Raw genomic sequence first — 18,775 nt, forward strand, 5'->3', positions numbered from 1 at the left:
CCCCTCCCCTTTTGTGAAACTCCTAAGTAGAGGCTCAGAAATGCAGAATTACACTGTTAGATTGGTTTGTAATGAAATACAAACTGCTGTTTACCTCTGAACCGACAACTTTTTATCAGCCGAAGAAGAATTAGACGGAGAAGTATTGAAGTGTCTCTATCAGCAGGAGAAGTTATTGCCCTGTCAATTTAATTTAAAATTAAGTTGCAGGGATCACAAACTCTGATTACAAATGGGGATTTGTCCAGAAAGGCTTGGCATGGATGATGTAAGGTATTAAAAGATAATTATATCAAATTGGCCTTCTGAACTTAAAAGGGACTCGGCAGGTTAAGAAGTAGAGTATGTTAATTTGAGATAAACCTAAACAGAAAGACGTAAAGTTGCAAAGGGAGAAAAGTGGTGCTAGCCTTTCTTGTGATTTTTTTTTTTTTAAAGTTTGTACGGAAAGTTCAAATTATTTTTGCTGGATTTTTTTTTCAACTTGCAAAAATTATTTAAAAATCCAATGTACCTGACACAATGGCCTGGCTTCCCCTTTGCAAAGCAGGTTTTTAATTTGACAGCATGAGCAGACTTGATAGGAAAACAGTGCTTTAACTACTGAATGTATCTTTATTGAGTCTGCAGATATTGCTGTGATTAGGGGACCACAGTGGTGGTCTCAGTTAAGGGTGAGCAGGCTGAATCACATTCCGCCATCATAATGGGAAACTGGGGGCTTATAGTACTAGGGCTTATAATTTAAAAATGGTTCTGTGGACTGATTTGAAATTTCCCTGTGTAGGAGAAGAAGGTTGGATGGTTGCCTGTGCAAAATTTGGGGTATTAAAGATAATACATGGCTTGTTCTGAATGTGGTGAGAGACTCTGGCATGTTGACAGGTAGTGTGCATTTTTATTCCAGATCGTTTGCAAAGGTGGGGTGTATGGGGTGTAAAGGGAGGGGTAGTAACTCTGGTGGGGGTACGTCATTCTCCTTCCGCTGTACTTTGTGCACCTACTGTACCTTTGGTCCTCTACCCTGTACTGAGCTCTGAGCTCGGCTCGGTGAGTTAGGAATCTGCATCCAAACACAGGCTCTGGTGGATTGAGTGGACGAGACCAACTGTGGGTCCAACAGCCAAGAAGGCAGTTTCTTCATATGCTGTAGTGGGAAGTGAGGGGCAGATGGGGCTCGTCAGCCTGGGAAGATAGCCCATCCAGGAAAAGGAAACTCTGGTCCTAAACCTCCGCAGCCTTGCGGGAAATCTTCAGGAGGAGAAAAGGCTAAGGATGTCAGGAGTGTGTGCAGGAGCCAGGCCCTGTGACCAGTAGGGCTTCGCAGGACTGGGGCCTTCCTAAGTTTGCTCTGAAGAGGCAAGGCATGGCCACACAGGTGAGGCTGACTGGTAACTCACAGCACCTGGTGGCAAGAGTCGGGAAGGGATATAAGGTCAGCATTTCCCTTCGGCTCTTTGCCACAGCAACACGTTTTCTGCCTTGCTGCGTTTGGCTTCTTGCTTTCAGATCCTTGGATTTTGACTCCTTGCTTTTCGACCCTCGGACCCTTGACTTTGTGACTCCCTGCTTTCTGACCTTGGGACCTGGCTTCTGGACTCTCGTTCCTGCTCCCACCCCACCATCTTTCCCCCGGTCCAGACATCCTCAGCCAGGACTTCGACCGCCCGTAGACTGGACCATGACAAAGGAGCAAACCCTACACACATCAAGAGTGGCATCCCTAAGACAGTTGGATGGTGCCTGATATACCTCCTTCTGGCAACTGCTGCAGTCAAGGTAGAACCAATCGTGTTGCTCTGATTTCCTCTGGACCACATCAGCGAGGCTGAGAGGGGTGGGTCTTGTCCAGCCCAGGAGCTCCATACACCCTGCCCAGGTTTGTGCCCTGGGGAGATCACTTTGGCACTGCTAGCATGGTAGTTTGACTTCACCCCCAGAAGTAAACTCCATTGTCTCTCGACAACAACTGGTGCCAACAAGAACTTTGCAGAGGTGGTTTGGGGTGGGTGAATTTCTCTGCCTGTGCTGCATCTTTGAGGGAAATGGCTTGTTGTGTTAGGGTCAATGGGGACATCCAGCATGTGTCATTATTGGGATTCACAGAAACTGCCTCCAACTGTGGGGAATAGAAGATGGCCATTCTGGCTGGTAGCCATTGGTAACTCTGGGAATTTGTCTAGTCTTCTTTCGAAGTCATCCAAACTGAAAGTGTTTCCTAATGTACAGCCAAAATCTGCTTCCCGGAACAGCAGGCATCCCTTTGCAGACATCTGATTCCAGCTTCTCATGAAACCCATGGTGGGAACCTACAGGGCCAATGTTTGGTTACTTCACTTTTCCTTATGACATGTGTGTTGATTCCTCTCATTGGAAGACCTCTCCAAACTTTGAATGGAGTGATTAATCCTCAATGCTGCTTAGCCTGTAAGAACAAAACCCAGAGGCACAGCAAAATTAACAGCTCTTTAACTCATAGTAACAGTTCGCCTGAACAAGTCCGCAGATGCTCCAAAGGTCTCCTGCGGAAGAAGAAACTAGTACATATTTAGCAAATTAATTAGTATACTTAAAATATTATATCCAGAGAACTCCGGAGAGAGTCTGACTGACTTATTAAGGTTATATGTGTAAGGCACACAGATGCACACTCTCATAGGCACATCGGTCAATAATTCACAGGGATAGCTCAAGCAATGTTGTGTCTTATAAGGATGTTGCAAACATTCCAGTAGGGACACTTGGAAAAGCAAACACCCCTTTTCAAATACTTATGGACCAGAAGCAAAGTGAGCACAGCCCGTTCTGAAGCCTGCTGCCAGTAGAGTTAACAGTGACCTGCTCACCTCCGTCTTGTGAGTGTCTTTCACCACAGTTTTCTTACTCTGCCCACTGTACTTGGGGCACTAGGAGCGGAAGAAGGAGAGGTTGCATTAGACACTCTAGATGCGGGAGAAGTTTGGTTCACTTCACATTTAAAGGCAAGCCTACCTAATCCATGCAATAGGCAAACCAAAGTACACGCATCCTTCAAAATGTGCACTCCTCTGAATTTTGCAATGCCATACGCCACCCAATGAATGTGCACAAAAAAGCATGTGCCATTCTTATTACTTATTAGATTCATATACCTCCCCTCATCACAAGATCTCAGGGAAGTTCGCAGGATTTAAAATATTAGATGTTGTTGTATTTTAGAAAGGACCACCTCTTTCCATATGAACCTACCCAGACCGTGAGATCGCCTTCTGATGCCCTTCTTTGCAGGCCTCTTCCTCGAGAGGTCTGAAGGGTGGCAACACGAGAACAGGGCCTTCTCTGCAGTGGCTCCCCAACTGTGGAATGCTCTCCCCAGGGAAGTTCATCTGGCACTTTCATTATACACCTTTCGGCACCAGGCGAAAACGTTCCTTTTTAACCAGGCCTTGGGTTGATCTGATTCACATCCTATGCCCTTTTAAAATGTGTTTTTTTGTGGGGGGAGGCTATTGGATTTTTTATTATTATTATTATTTATTTTATGTATTTTGTGGTTTTATATCTTGATTTTATTCTGTGAACTGCCCTGAGACCCCGAGGTATAGTGTGGTTAATGTGCATTAATCGTTGGCATCCCTGAGCAAGAATTACTGGGATTAAAATTTGTACATTTTGTTGTATTTAATGGACTGTATCCAACGAAGTTCTACTCAAGAGCAGAGCCACTATAATGAATTAACCTAAGTAAATGGGTCTACTCGGAGAAGGACTAGCATGGGCTACGATTTCTCTAATGTGATTTCCATCTTGAATTGCACAGGGAAGGGTGGCATTATTAGTGTTATTAATCAATCATTCCATAAGCCACTAGTTTCAATAAGGGTTCCTACCCACCCAAAACAAAACAGGGAACTTCAGAGAAAGTTGATCAGGCACCATGGCATGAACAGTAAGCAAAACCTCCACTGCTAACTGACAGGCAGAAAATAAATAATTGTGGCCACTGTCTGTTGAGCTGTAATTGGTTCATCTAATAGTGTGTCTCTCCTCTTCTTTGGCAGGGAGGTGGGGAGGGATGATGGGGAGCCACTAATCTGATCAACGGCTGACTATAAAGTTTCCCTTTCCATCCCAGCCTGTGCCGAGGAAATATAGCAGCAATTTCTTTCAACAGTTAACCCACTGGAAAAGAAAAGTGTGCAATTTAGGGGATGCAAGGCCAGAGTCATCATTTCTCCCTTTGGGGGGGGGGGCATCTAAAATAGTAAATATAAGATGCATAGGTCCCAAGACAGAGACGCACATAACTTAGCATTGCTAGCCTTGGTGGTGTTTTTCTCCTCAGAATTTGTGTCAGATATCTCCTCCTTCAGGTCTCTAAGATCCTCAGCACCCCAGGTGGCCTCTTAACCTCATAAAATATCTGGTGGGACCCTTGTTGTTAGGGCTTGGGGGTCCTTTTTTCATAACAGGGTGCGTTTTCTATTTCTATGTCCACCTTACAGAGCTTTCTGACCTACACACATGTCAGATTTGCTACAGCATAGCGGTTCTTTTCAGCTCGAATCCTGCTTGTGGTTTTCCCACAGGCATCTGGTTGGTCAATGAGAGAACAGGATGCTGGACTATGTGGGTGAAATATACTGGGAGTCGAGAGTGGATTTCATGCTCTTTATTCAGCTCATAGTGGTGAGGAGGAATGGAAGTTCCCCCACAATATCTGCTTTATATACATTATTTGCACAATGGGCTGCACGTGATTGGCTAATTCTGGGATTCTCCTGTAGGCCAATCAGGTTGTGGATTCACTTCCACCTGGAGCTGGATTGGGTGGCTCCTGTGGACCAATCATACTGCTGCATTGTTCTAGGACCAATCAGACTGCTGCATTTTGGATCCTATTCAACTCAGTACATAACAGTGGGCCATTGGCCTGATCCTGCTGGTCTCTTCTTATGCTTTTAGTTGTCTATCCTATTCTGCACTGCTTCATCCCATAGTTGCTACTGGGAGCTACCTCCAAAATCAATCTCTTTCCCCTCCAAGGGGAAGGGACACTTGGAGGGTCTGAACTAGGAGAGCAACTACCAGCTAGATGGACCAATGGTCTGACTCAATATCAGGAAGCTTTGGGCAGAATGGCCACAGCTCAGTGGCAGAGCATCTGAGTTGCATGCAGAAGATCTCCAGTATTAGTTTAACAAGTTTCCTACTACACATATACATATTGTGTTACATTTCACATTTATACTTGCTCCTAGGAGCTGACTTCCTTCCTTCCTTCTGACTTTTTATATCACCTCTAATTTTTTTTTTGCAATGTCTTTGTCCATTTTATATATTGTTCTGCTTCTGCATTTGTCCATAAAGTGTCTATAAACAAACAAAACCTTCTACATAGACAATTCTTATTGTCTGTCTATTTATCATTTGCAACTACAATTGATTACATTCATCACATTATACATTTCACTTCTTATTATTGCTATTTTCCCAGTAAAGTTCTTTGCATTACACATTATGAGGTTTATTTCAATTCTGCTCGTTTCTCTATTTCACCCTATCTTTCCTATGTACAGCATAAATTTCTTCCATTCTTTTTGAAATGTTTCATCGCCCTGTTGTCAAATTTTCCCCATTAATTTAGCTATTTCTGCGTATTCCATTACCTTCTGCTGCCAATCTTCCACTGTTGGCATTTGTTGCTGTTTCCAAACCTGAGCTAACAATAGCCTTGCCGCTGTTGTTGCATATAGGAACAATTTCGGGCTATTCCCCCCAGTTCAAGAACCCCAGTTCTATCCCCAGCATCTGCAGGTAGGGCTGGGAGAAAGACCCCTTGCCTGAAACCCCAGAGAGCCACAACTGGCCAGAATCGATCATATTAAGCTCTATGGATTAATGGACTGCCTCCACCCAAAACAGCTTCCAAGCAGGAACAGCACGGCTACTTAAAAGCACACCTGAGGCAAGAGAGCCTATTAGCTTCCCCTTCATTATTTTAACAGGGTAGTGATTGAATAATTGCAAATCACAGCACAGAGCTGGCATGGCTGCTGGTGGGGAAATGAATGGCCTCATAAAAGAAAGAGAGGGAGTAAATAAACAAGGTATTAGCATTTCCCTTGTCGGAAGTGGGGGTCAGTCACCAAAGTTGCAGGGTGTCAGCTTTTTCCCGCTTGTAGTCATTAAAGCAAGTGATTACGCCCGGGCAGCGGCACTCAACATCTCTGTGCCTATCCTCACGTGTAATTTATCTTGCCAGAAGCATTAACCTTTGGCACGCCAGAGTGTAGCCGTCATCCATTAAAACCCAGGGACATGGAGGGGAGAAGAAATAATTACGCTCACATGTCTGAATGCTACGGAATCATGCCTGCATTGTGTAATTGCAAAGGTCCTCATGAGGCAGTCAGCATCCCTCTTGACAGGAAGGGATTTTTTTAAGGTTCAGACTGGCACCAGATATTAACAGCATATAATATGAGGTGGGCTGCTGGCCTTCCCACCCCCCTACCCTGCTTCTTGTTACCAGTTTTGAGGTGTGGCTCCAAAACATGGTGTGATCCCACCACCACTACCTCACAAAAGGGACTGGAGTCCTTGCTTACCTTAGCAATGGCAACAGCATCCTGAGGCGGATTGTTACAGTAGTGCTTGGAAAAATCAACACCTAGGCCTCATCTATGGATTGCATTTAAATTTCTGTGAAACCACGTTTATGAATCATGGCTTCCCTCAAAAGCATGTTGGGAGCTGCAGTTTGTTAAGGGTACAGTGGTACCTCAGGTTACAGATGCTTCAGGTTACAGACTCCGCTAACCCAGAAATAGTACCTTGGGTTAAGAACTTTACCTCAGGATGAGAACAGAAATCTCATGGCAGCGGGAGGCCCCATTAGCTAAACTGGTACCTCAAGTTAAGAACAGTTTCAGGTTAAGAACGGACCTCCAAAACAAATTAAGTTCTTAACCCGAGGTACCACTGTACTGGGACTGAAGCTCTATGGGGACAAACCACAGTTCCTACAATTCTTTGAGGGTGCTGTGGGTTTTAAATGTGCACTGAATCTGCTTTGAATCTATGATGTGGATATGCCCTTGGTGGGTCTCTTCATCCTTTACGAAGGGAGGTCTGAGACTTCTCATCGTAAGGCTCCTGCGGGGCTTATATTTGCACACACTTTTCTGGATCCTTTCCCCTCCCCTGCAGAGAGTTGTCAGGAGGCTCCTCTCCTCAGAGAGCTACAGTTCTCAAAGTGGTTTAACAGCCCATCCATCTTCCCAGGGACCTCTGGGAATTGCAAGGGCTTCTTAACAACTCTCAGCGCCTTTAACAAATGACACTTCTGAGGATTCTTTGGGGGAGGTTATGACTGCCTGAAGTAATGAGATGGCGCTTTAAATGTATGGTGCAGATGGGGCCATAGAATCATAGCATTGCAGAGTTGAAAGGGACCCAAATAGTCATTGAGCCCCCTGCAGTGCAGAAATCACAGCTGAAGAATCCCTGACAGATGACCACCCAACCTCTGCATAGAAACCTCCATTGAAGAAGGGTCTAGCACCTTCCGAGGGAGACCATTCCACTGTCGAGAAACTTTAAACAACAGAAAGTTCTTCCAACCAAGTTGATTTGGAATCTCCTTTCTCACCATTTGAATCCATTGGTTCAGGTCCTGGCCCTCTGGAGCAGCACAAAATGAGCTTGGTTCATCTTCAGTGTGGCAGCCCTTCAAATATTTAAAGTTGGCCAATAACATGGGTGGCTTTGAAATGGCGGTTAAACACATGCAGGGAGAATAAAAGAAGAGGAGTTTGGATTTGATATCCCGCTTTATCACTACCCAAAGGAGTCTCAAAGTGGCTAACATTCTCCTTTCCCTTCCTCCCCCACAACAAACACTCTGAGGTGAGTGAGGCTGAGAGACTTCAGAGAAGTTTGACTAGACCACTTGCATGCAGCTGCATGTGGAGGAGCAAGGAAGCGAACCCGGTTCACCAGATTACGAGTCTACCGCTCTTAACCACTACACCACACTGGCTCTCGTTGGCTGCTAGCCAACTTGGAGGCAGCAAAGTTTCTGAATACTAGTTGCTGGAAGAGTGCTCTTCCACTCAGGTCCTGCTTGCAAGATTCCCAGAGGCATCTGGTTGGCCAGCGTGAGAACAGGATGCTAGACCAGATGGGGCCTTTGCCTGATCCAGCAGGCTCTTCTTATGTTCTTAGCCATGATGGCTATGTTCTACCTTCACTGTGAGAGACAGTGTCCCTCTGAATACCAGCGGCTGGGATCACAAGTGCCCTACTTGCACGCTTCTCATAGGCACCTGCAAGAACAGAATGCTGGGCTTGATGGTCCTTTAGGCTGATCCATCTTACATTCTTAATGTATTCTTTGACACAGGGAGAAAACCAAAGATGAACACCAACCCCTTTCTCACCTCTCCTCCCCCATTATGCCAGTGGCGGACTTGGGGCTCTCAAATTTCAGCAGTGCCCTTTGCGATGCTAACATTCATTGCTCTCTCGCGCTCTGTTCTACAACATTGTTGTGGTGCCCAGTGCGGCCAAACCTGTCATGCTACTCTTAAACCACCTCTGATTATACCATTGCTTCCAAAGAACACAAATTGGCTTGTGCTGATATATCTTCAGGTGACAACCTATGCCTAGCACATAGCAAAACGGATATGTCAGGTTTTATCCCATTCCTACCGACCCGGATGATTTTTTATTGCACCTCCGTGCTGGCCTTGAGGAAATGAAAGCAGGTGACAGCAAAACTGATTGAGGTATCATCAGCACAAACCCAATGCAAGCAAATCCAGTCCCATTCTTGGCCAGTGGTAGTGGCTCGTGGCTGCAGGTTGCTGCAAGCCCCTGAAGGAAAAAAATCTCTCTGCATTTTTAGTACTTGACCTTTTCTTCTTTAAACTAGATCATTAGGAAATTTAAAAAGAAGAAGAAAATCAATTATCTTCAATTGCTGGACTGCTTGTCCATCACAACTGCCTCTCCCCATGCATACAACTTCCATATTAAGCATTTGTATTGCTCCTCTTAAAAAGAGCCTTGGATCTTTTGATTAGATATTCGTTTGAAAGGGGAAGTCATGCCACATACACAAAGCTTTGTAAGAAAAGTTTCACTCATTTAATAAAGTAATCATGTTCCTTCTTTTTGGTGCACAATACTTTTCAGGCATGTTTTTTCAAAATAATTCGTAAGCATATCATTAGAGCAAATTTTCACTCCAGTGCTGAAACTGGTGAATAGGAGGCGTTGGATTGTGTGCAGACGGAGATAGATATGAACTTAGCATCAGTAATTTAAAATAAATGTCTACACAATTTCAGTCTGGTAGATATTAATACGATTCCAGGAATGATCATAAGAATATGGAAGGGAAAGGGCCAAAACTGGGGCTGGGGTATCTGGGGTTGTGCTGTTGTTATGGGAGTTTGCCGCTGTTGGGTTTTGCAACTGGGAGAGCCACAACTGGTGTAGACCACACTAAGCTAATGGCCTGACTCAGTCTAAGGCAGCTTCCAACTGTTTAAATGCATACCTAAGGCAGGAGAGCCTATTAGCTTCCCCTTCATTATTTTAACATGCTAGTGATTGAATAATTGCAAATCACAGCACAGAGCTGGCATGGGTGCTGTTGGGGAAATGAATGGCCTCATAAAAGAAAGCGAGGGAGTAAATAAACAAGGCATTAGCATATCCCTTGTCGGAAGTGGGAGTCAGTCGCCAAAATCAGAGTGTTGAGGGTTGTTTTTTCCCCCTTGTTAGGTATGAAAGGAGGCGATTACACCTGGGTAGCAAAGCATTCAGTGTCTCTGTGCCCTTCCTCACGAGTAAGTTGCAGAGCATCTGCTTTTCACGTAGAAGGTCCCAGATGAAACTCCTGGCAGCTGGGACTCTGTAACCCTGGTTTGCCCCTGCCAGTCAGTATAGAGAATCTTTCCACTATAGCTTTTTATGTATACCTCCCCCTGCTATATGTATTTTTGTACACTTTACTTGCCTGCAAAATCCGGAGAAGGGCAAATATCAAAGGGTGGCTGCATTTCAGTTTGCATATTGCAATGAACAAGGAAGGTTGACAACCATGTTGCCTCCTAGGAAACACACCCAATACAGGTGGTTTGTGATCTCCCTGCACTTCTTTCCCAAATCTGTGTGCAATTAATGACGCTGGTTTAAATCCCCAACTCTTCACGGCTAGCAAATAGCCCAAGTTACCCATCATTGGCCGATCATAAATCTGAAGAACGAGCCATGGGCAGCCTATTGATTTTCTTCCCCAGTGACTCAGTTCCATGCACTCCTCCATAACTCTCTCGTTCCTTTCCTATCCCCACTTTTCTTTAAAAAGAAATGCTTTTGCCTTGACTGTCTCCCCAAGTGCAAACTTTTACGCGCCTCATTCTTGATTTACCCTTCCATAACACTTAGCCATTCTCCCCAGGGCTCCGCCTGGGTGGAAGCGACAAAATAACGATGCTGTCAAAAATGTGGAAAGCGGAGGGGAGAAAACCAGCCTCCTCCCCTCCCTCTCCTCGACTGGTCCTTTCTCCTAATACTTAGGGAAGAGTGGATGGGGAAATGTGCACACTTGAGTGTTAGAAAGAAAGGGCAAAGTGAATGGCATGTGTCTCTTAATTAACGTGGATGCGCCAGGTTGGCTATTATGCAAGCCAACCTGGAGCTGATTTATAAGACGAACAGCAAAAGGGCTTGTTAGTTGCCATGCACGTATAAAAAGGTGTCAATTAGGGAATGCATGATCTTGCCATAAGTCCAGGGAGGTGGAGGATAGAAATATGGAGATGAGCTGCAGCCAGGGAAACAATATGTCATAATTACTGCACATGTTGCTTGGGCTATAATGGAAACAGAGGCTGGCTACAATGACATTAACATCAAGACAGACACATAAAAAGTGGGTGGGGGGGGTCGAAGAGTCTGATTGCCTCCTTGCCTCCTCCCAAGCGATGAGGCGGGACACGGGTGGCGCTGTGGGTTAAACCACAGAGCCTAGGACTTGCCGATCAGAAGGTCGGTGGTTCGAATCTCTGCGACGGGGTGAGCTACCGTTGTTCGGTCCCAGCTCCTGCCAACCTAGCAGTTCGAAAGCACATCAAAGTGCAAGTAGATAAATAGGTACCTCTCCGGCAGGAAGGTAAACGGCGTTTCCGTGCGCTGATGTGGTTCGCCAGAAGCGGCTTAGTCATGTCAGCCACATGACCCAGAAGCTGTATGCCGGCTCCCTCGGCCAATAAAGTGAGATGAGCACCGCAACCCCAGAGTCGGCCACGACTGGACCTAACGGTCAGGGGTCCTAAAAGCGATGAGGCAGGCACTTTCCCTCCACAAAGTCTTATTTTTCAAACTTGAAGCCAGCCGGAGACCGATAAACAAAAGCAAATGGGCATGACTCTTTTGTACCTGGCAATAAATTAAGCTGAATCAAATTGTTTTTCTTTTTTGTGTGGGGTGGAGCAAATTCCTGCTCGAATGTTCAAAAATCAGGTATGCAAGTTGAAATGGCATTGTAGGGCTAATACATCAAAATGTCTTCTTGCTAGGTAAAAAAAAGGTAAAGGACCGCTGGATGGTTAAGCCCAGTCAAAGGTGACTATGGGGTTGCAGTGCTCATCTCGCTTTCAGGCTGAAGGAGCTGGTGTTTGTCCACAGACAGCTTTCCGGGTCATGTGGCCAGCATGACTAAACCGCTTCTGGTGCAATGGAACACCGTGACAGAAACCAGAGCACACGGAAATGCTGTTTACCTTCCCGCCACAGTGGTGCCTATTTATCTACTTGCACTGGCATGCTTTCAAACTGCTAGGTTGGCAGAGCAACGGGAGCTCACTCAGTCACGGGGATTTTGAACCTATCGACAAGTCCAAGAGGCTCAGTGCTTTAGACCACAGCACCATCTGCACTGAGTGAAATCAGAGGCACAAGCCGAAGCCAAGTGAGTCAAATAAGGGTGCTAACAAGCCTCCCGTCTAGATGAAGTTTTTGTTGGGGATAATTCAGACGGAAATTCCCAGGTGTCAGAAAAGGTTATTTATGTATTCCACTACTGCGGCCCATATTTTGTTAGCCCAAAAATGGAAAACAAGAAAGGTCCCAACTAAAGAAGAATGGCAACTTAAACTGATGGAAAATGAGCAGCTTCTGGAATTAACATATAGAATAAGAGAACAAGAAGAATATACGTTTAATGAAGATTGGAAAATGTTTATTGAATACATGGGGGGGATTGTGTACACTTGAAAATGTTGGCAGCATTAAGATAAATTCAACAGTGTAAACAAGTTTTGATGGATGTAATAATGAAATACTGAATGGTTTAGTTCATGTAAAATATGCAGGGATTTATGATATGCAAAATGAACCATGGAAGGAGAAGAAGGGAAGTCATTGACATTTTAAGCTTGTTTAAATGAATGTTCTAAAATGTAAAACAGAAAATTTAATAAAAAATATATATTAAAAAAAATAGAGTGGTGGATGAAGTCAGGGTCCTTCCTCCAGCCTTTCCAACTTTGGAATCACCAGCCTCATATAACTAACATGCTTGAATCTAATTAATGCATGAAGGGGTTAAGACCGTAGAGTAAGCTGTCCTGCCAGGCTTAACTCACCTTGGGAGGGGCAGGGTAATCAAGCCTTTGTTCCCTTCTAGTCTGCCTGATGGATTCAGCATGTGAACAGGCTAAGCTGGTTGCTCCATCTTGAATTCCTATACCAATAATTTAGGAACTTTCTGCACTGTAACTAAGCAAAGTGTTACTGCTTGTGCAACTTTTTCTGAACGCTGCATGGAAAAGCATATGAGCCAGACCTTTGAAGAGTTTGTAAGTAAACAAATGTTTAATTTACCAAATGTGTGGTCTTTTCCTATGCTGGGGGGAGAGGAAACTTTGGAACTCACGAGGGCATGCTTTAAAGTCTAACAGCCTCCATTTCCATGCTTTACTTTGCTGTATATTTTTGATTTTAAATCTCCACTGGGTTCTCTCACCAAAGCATACTTGCCCCAAACCTGGATTTTTTTCTCTTTCATTCAGGTAAGATGCAAAGTGACTCCACGTCTCTTGGTGTTAAATGGGGTTCATCCGTCTACCTGGTTTTGGACACCTGTTTACACATGTTCATTAGAATGAGCTCATTAAGCACTGACTAAAAAGTTACAATGCAACATCTGGAAATTATGATCTCTGGCAGTAGTCTGATTGGTCCACAGGAGCCACCCAATCCAACTCCAGGTGGAAGTGAAGTTGCAACCTGATTGGCCTACAGAAGAATCCCGGAATTTGCCAATCACGTGGCGCCCCTTGTGTAAATAATGTATTTAAAGCAGACATTTCGGGGGAACTCCCATTCCTCACTACTATGAGCTGAATAAAGAGCATGAAATCCACACGCGACTCCCAGTATATTTCACCCAGTCACTGCATTCTTTAGGAGAGTTTCTCTTCCAAAGATGGCAGAAGCTGCCCAGGATTCTTTAGCTATGATTCCTGCATTGCAGAGGGTTGGACTAGAGAACCATTGGGCTCCCTCCCTGTTCTGCACTTCTATGGTTCTATAAAGAGCTGCAAGAAAATGTTCCAAAGCAGGCCATGTCCTAGGTAATTGGATAAAATTGCTGCTTATGCAATCACAGAGAAAGCTCTATCCAAACCACTCCATGAAAAACAAAAAACAACATGGAAATGGCAATTGTGAGACGGTCATCGGTTTTGTCATTGCAATAAGAATACAAAATTATGCCCACACTTAAACAGAAGAAAAGAAAATATCTTCCATTGTTTTGTCCACTTGAATTAGCGGGAAGAGCCCTGTCATGCAGGCCCTTGGGCAGGATTCATGCAGAAATGATTTAAATATTGCATCAATATGGCTTAATTATGACTAAGCAGATGCCAAAATAAGCAAACGAGACAGAGAAGAACAGCAGAATATTGATGAGCTCTGTTCCGTTCGCCTGGGTTGCTTCCAAATCTGAATGTAGATTTTTGAGGAAGTGAGGAAAAACAAGTATCTGCAGGAAATGCAGTGGTAAGTTGAAGTCTTATAGGCCCAGTTACCTGGATGTAAGGGTGGGGGAGAAATTCAATTCACGTTGCAAATTTACCAAGCTCACACTTTCTGGAAGAACATGTGAACCGAAACACAGCCATCCTTCAAAATTTGCACTTTTCTGAATTTTGCATTGCATGTGTACAATAAAGTGTGCATCTGGATGCATAAGTTTAGTGAAAATAGCATGCACAAATGCATTATATCAAGCGAAATTACTTTGCAGCAACAGTGCAACAAGTGCAACCACCTCATCAAGCCATGCCTTTTGGATCCTAAGCGCCAAAAGCCTGGCAGGATATCAATTGTGAGAGCATTCAAGTTTAGATTTTAATTGCTGCAACGCTAATGAGAAGAAAGTCCGAGGGTAACAAAAGAGCTTTAGGCATCGGGAAAATCAAGCCAGGTTTTCTTTAAGAAGCCACCAGCTGAGCATAGGCATAAACACACAGCATTTAACAATGGCCTCTAATTTTATGTTCTGCACAGGGAATGAGATGCTAATAACCACATAAGAGTCCATCAAGGGCCTTCCACCTATTTACATATAAATAGTCCTGACCAGCGCATTGCTTGCTACCAACAACGGTTAACTTAATTTATTGTCCTTTAGCAAGTGAATAGTCATTGGTTTTCTAGCACTTTAACCTTGGCAAACCCTTGGGGAAATAAAAATTAGATTGAGAGAAAATTACTAGTGGTGGAGAACAGTATAAAAATGACAGTAGCATATATAAACCTCGGGCAGCGGTGGCATAACGTGGCATATTATTGTAGGCTGTCTTCTGAAGTTCAATATTACTTCTCTGATTTACACTGGTGTCATTTCCAACTCATGTAACACCCCCTCCCCATTTGCCTTAAGGAATCCAGCCCCTTAAAAAGGGGGGGGGTATAACGAACTACATCCAGTGGATTCTTAACCATGGAGCCATCTGCACTATCCATTTAAAGCAGTGCCATACCACTTTAAACAGCCACGGCTCCCTCCCCAAAAGCATCCTGGGAACTGTAGTTCATTGAGGGTGCTGAGAGTTATTGGGAGACTCTGCTCCCTCACAGAGCTACGAATTCCAGAGTTCCCTGGGGAGAAGGATTGATAAACTACTCTGAGAACGATATTCTGCGATGGAAATAGGGCATCTCTTAATAACGCTCAGCACCCTTAAGAAATTACATCTCACCTCTTTTTGAATTTTTCAAGGATTTTGTGTGTTTGAGGGGGCAGGAGTAGATTTCAAGGAGGGGGGGGGAGCTTCATGGAGCTCTTAAAACTCTGCCAGGATAGCAGCCTCATAGGCCATCTTAGGACCTGTGGAGATGAGAAAATGGAGCACTGGCAAGCCAGTCTCAATCTCTCCTCAGCCAACCTCTGCCCACCTCCACCTCATGTCAGGGACTGAATGGACAAAGAGAAGTGGTGGGTGGTTCCAGCCGGGGACCTTCCCCAACCCCCAGAGAAGGAAGGCTCAGAGCCCAGGGATTGGTGGTGGGATTCTGAGGAGAGGTCAAAGATTGGGAGGAGGTGCCAGATGCCAAAGAGGCAACAGGGTATAGTGAGCAGGAAGAGTCTGTGACAGGGAGCAGTTCAGACTCCAAGGCTGAAGCAGAGGCAGGAAGGAGGGGTTCGAGACTGCTGAAGAAGCCAGGAAGTCTCCCCCTCCTGCTGCAACAAGCTCTTCTTCTCCTCCCTGGTCTCTAAGAACACCCAGAATAAAGAGGAGAGCAGAACAGAGGTCAGAGGTGCACAGACACAGTTTGAGACTGCTTGGGAAACATCCAGGAGAGGAGGAGCCTTAAAGAAATATGGAAGACAGGGACCTGCAGTCCTTGCAAGACCTACTGGGAAGGGTTGCTGAGACCACTAGGCCGAGTGGTATGTTTGTTTCATTGAATAAAGAGTTAGCTTCACTGGCAACGGAGATCAGCTTCCCTTTTGTTGCTGACTTGCATCTGATTCCAGCCCTGACACCCACCTTACTCCTTATATCCAGTCCAGGGGGTGGCATGTTTGTCACCTTCCCCCCCCCCCCAGTCTCAGCATTGCCCTTGTAGAATTGAGCAGGGAAGAGGGTGGGGGGCAAAACTAGAATTTGTTGGCTATTCCTCATAAGGCTTTGTTTCCAGACCCTTAACCATGTCTATAGCCTTCTTAAACTGTGGTACCCAGTACTCCGTTAAAAGTGATTAATAAAAGCCCTTCTTCGAATTCAACCTGAAAGGGCAGGTAGTGGCTAAGCAGAGCCGCAGAATAAACAAAACAGCTTGATCATAGAAAGATGCCCTTTGGAGTAAAATATTCTGTCATCGTGCTTGCCCACAGAAGCCCAAAGAGAGATCTGAGGGGGAAAACACATCAGGGTAATTACTGGACTCAGAAGAAGAAGAAAACAGGAGAACAAAAGTAATTTTCTCCGCAACTTTCCCAGTAACCTTGATCCAAAACACAAAGGTTACATTTCTAAGACTTGCCACGTAAACTAATAAAACTTCATATTGCCTGCTAGAGGCTAGCACAGTTGTCTGGCTTGAGCCATGGTGTCTGTTTACATTGTGCCAATTAAAGGTGCATTTTAATAACCTGGGCTGTAAATGATGATGGATAATAGTATGCAAATAGCCATTTATAAACAAGGCTGCATTCTGCCTGCTTATGCAGCTAGGTTCAAAATATAAATCCATATTGTGTTACATGGGGGAATATTACAGGAATAAACTTCAACAACAACAATATCATCTTGCGCACCTGTTGCACGGCAAAACCATTCTGCCCATGCCATGCCTTTCTTTTCTTTGCTTTCTTCTCCTTTTACTTATTTTCTCTTTTGCCTTTTGCATTGTAATATTTTTGCTCCTTTGCCTCCACCATGGATAGGAGCTTTGTGCAGCCAATCAAGCTGGCCCAAGTCACCAAAGTCCTGGGTGTCAAGGGCACTGTATCGAGGTCCATACGAAATACATTAATGTTGCTGGTCACAGCGGTGGAGCATATTCTTGCACTGCCCAGGGTGGGTGCGATTCCGAGGGGGACATGGTGTGGAGGGTGCCCTCCCAGGCACAGGATAGTCACTCAGTTGCCCAGAGCAGCATGGGCACCCTGCAGCCAGGGGCGGAGCGAGCTGCCCATGGCAGGCATTCGGCGTGCCACCTGCCCGCGACTCCCAAGCCTTCCCCAAGCTGTCAAAACAAAGGGGGAAGAGGGGGGTGCTGCTGGCAAAGCAGCGCAGCTCCCCCCCTTACCCCAACAGCTCAGGGTAGGCTTGGGAGTCATGCACGGGCAGCACGCCCAATGTCACCCCCTCACTGAGGGCACCCAGGGTCATCCGCCCCCCACCTCCCCTTCCTGTGCCCCTGGCTGGTCGCTCCATTACCCACAACATGAAAGGCCCAGTCTGGGAGGGGGGTGCACTCATGTTTCTGGAGTCTGAATGTGAGGCCTAGTGGAGGCAAAACTCTCTAGTGTGTGCCATGCTTATGCATTGTAATATGTACAGCTGTAGAGCTGAGCAGAAGTGGTTTGCTGGATGGGACAAGACACTGGGCTGGCTTACTGGCAGGTGGGTTGCTGTTGTTAGAATTCCTGCTCTATGATTGCAGTCATGGGAATTTTGTTTATCACATGACGGTATATGTTTTGACTCCACAGAGTGGGAAGTGACGGAAACAGGATGTTTGTGTTACTGTGTTCCGTGAAGTGGGACTATTGTCCTTTGTTCTTTTTCTCTTTGCTGTCTAATGCTAGAGAGAGAGGGAGCCATGTTGCAGTGCTCCGTGTGTGTTTATATATAAATAAAGTAGATTAGCCAAAATGCTGAGTTGCTGAGGTCTGTCATGCAAAGCTGTGCAAACTGCCAGGGTCCTACTCGAGTGTAGGCTGAACTTACTGGGAGGGAGAGGGGCAAGATGGTGGGGAGACCAACACTTCTACCAGTGGATTTTGCACCATGTTGACCTTCCTGCTGCCTCACCCTTCTCCCTACTAAGCAAGCAACAGTGACCCATCTGCTGAGAAGCTAGTGCATGCCTCACAAGTGCCCCGGAAAAACCCAGGACATCCTTTTTCCCCCCTCACAAGAGAATAGTGGCCATTTTGGACGCTGTGATCTCACATGATTTCACACTGCAGTTTCCCCCTGAAAAAAAAGCTTTTGCAGGTCTGCGATCTTGAGCAGCACCCCAAAATGTGTGTTTTGGGGACACCGTGCCTGAAAAAGTACTTTATTGGGCAGTGGGGGGTGGGAAATCATGATGGGAAATTGCGAGATAACAGCATCCCAAATGGCCTCTGTTCTCTGGCAAGAAAAAAATGGTAAGTTGGCATCCCGGAAGATTGTGTCCTGGGTTTTGCTGTTGTGGTCTTGGAGGATAAGCTAGTATGGCAGCTGTCGCACCTGAAAATGGTGAGAATTGCACTCCAAAACATCTGGCGGGGACCAGGTTTGGGAAGGCTGAAACATGCTTTCAAATGCCAAGCATCTGTTAAATATAATGCTGCAAACTGTCGTGTATTATTAAAACTCACACCAATTTTGGATTATTGTCCTACATCTCTTCTGATGCAAGAGCAATAAATGACCCATCTGTCAACGTAAGTGTATGTTCGCAAGGACAGATTTTCAGGGTACAAGTCCTGGTGCCAAAATTCTTATACAAAAAGCCCACAATTGCCGGGCGCGATTCGACTCGCTGG

The sequence above is a fragment of the Podarcis erhardii genome (genome assembly GCF_964252035.2).
Source record: "Podarcis erhardii genome assembly, chromosome: 14".
Classification (NCBI taxonomy): Eukaryota; Metazoa; Chordata; class Lepidosauria; order Squamata; family Lacertidae; genus Podarcis; species Podarcis erhardii.